Source organism: Octopus bimaculoides, chromosome 2 (genome assembly GCF_001194135.2).
Source record: "Octopus bimaculoides isolate UCB-OBI-ISO-001 chromosome 2, ASM119413v2, whole genome shotgun sequence".
Taxonomy (NCBI): Eukaryota; Metazoa; Mollusca; class Cephalopoda; order Octopoda; family Octopodidae; genus Octopus; species Octopus bimaculoides.
This window is the reverse complement of record NC_068982.1, coordinates 179777751-179779088: the sequence shown is the minus strand read 5'-3', so window position 1 is coordinate 179779088 and position 1338 is coordinate 179777751. Positions and strand designations below refer to the sequence as shown.

Here is a 1338-nt window from a genome sequence, read left to right as displayed (position 1 = left end):
TGTGTGTGTATATATATATATATATATATATATATATATATATATATATATACAGTCACGCACGTACACACACACACACATATTTCTACAAAAGAAAGATAGAGGTTACTTTCGCTCTTCATAGCCAGGATAGTTACCAATCTGTCTATCTCCGTAAACCACATAAACCTACAACGGGCAAATAGGAATAATTCTACATGGAAATAACAGTCAAGTTTCTTCCAGCAAGCTCTATAAATGAAGAACACATTGGATATTGCAGTAATAGCAATAGATAAAAACTGGATATTTAATGCTCATTCAGACTGGCTTGTGGTTGAAATAAAAGCATCTCACAACGTGTTTGAATTGAGAAAAATGAGAGTAAAAGGTACCCGACATATAGTATTTTATTCTGTTCTCACTCTACTCACAGACTCTTTCATGTTTGCCTCCGATGTATAAGAACGGAAACTCGAACTGTATGTATGTATGTATGTGTGTGTGTGTGTGTGTGTGTGTGTGTGTGTGTATATATATATATATGCACGCACACACACACACTCTCGCGCGCATACATAGAGACATTCAGAAGTAGTAACCACCACCTTTGTTGAAGTGAGTGATGAGGGACAGGTGGTCCCAGTATTTTCCACTCATAGGCTGCTGCTTTTCTTTCTTTTTACGACATGGATTACTCTGGAGGCACCATTGTTGTTGAGGTGGTGTGGTGATGATCATTGTAGCAGCAGCAGTAGTAGTAGTAGTAATAATAGTAGTGGTGGTGGTGGAATTTTTTTGAAGTATATAGAGAACTAGCGTTCATCGACTCTCCCGACGCCGTGCACACACGCACGCACTCTTCCTCTCTCATTTTCTTTCTTCCTCTCTCTTTTTCTTTCTCTCTCTCTCTATCTCTTTCTCTCTTTTCTTTCTCTCTCTCTATCTCACACACACACACACACACACACACCTATAATGGGAGAAGAGTTCTCATTACTTGTATTTTTATCTGTTCGTTCCAAACGACTGATTCCTTTCTACTACTCGGAGTTTGTCTTTTTGTTTCCGCTCATTCTTCAAATATATCGTCTCCTTTCCTATCATAGTATTTATTATCTTACAACCTACACATTGACACCCTGTGTATCCTCTTTTTACACACACACACACACAGCCCATAAATTTTGGTTCGTTGTAACAACCCCAGTCAACGTATGTATCAGGTGAAAGGTTTTTTTTTGCTGTTTCTGAATGTTCTAATCGAAACTGCACTGCCACACTTTAAATGTCTTTCCACTGCACACACACACACACACACACACACACACACACACACACACACACACACACACACAC

The 1338-nt window shown here is 38.8% G+C and overlaps 1 protein-coding gene across 28 annotated transcripts in view; it reads left to right on the top strand.

Moving 5' to 3' along the window:
* Positions 1 to 1338, top strand: part of LOC106880780 (CUGBP Elav-like family member 1-A) — a 231347-nt gene that overhangs the window by 47023 nt on the left and 182986 nt on the right. The window lies entirely within an intron of this gene.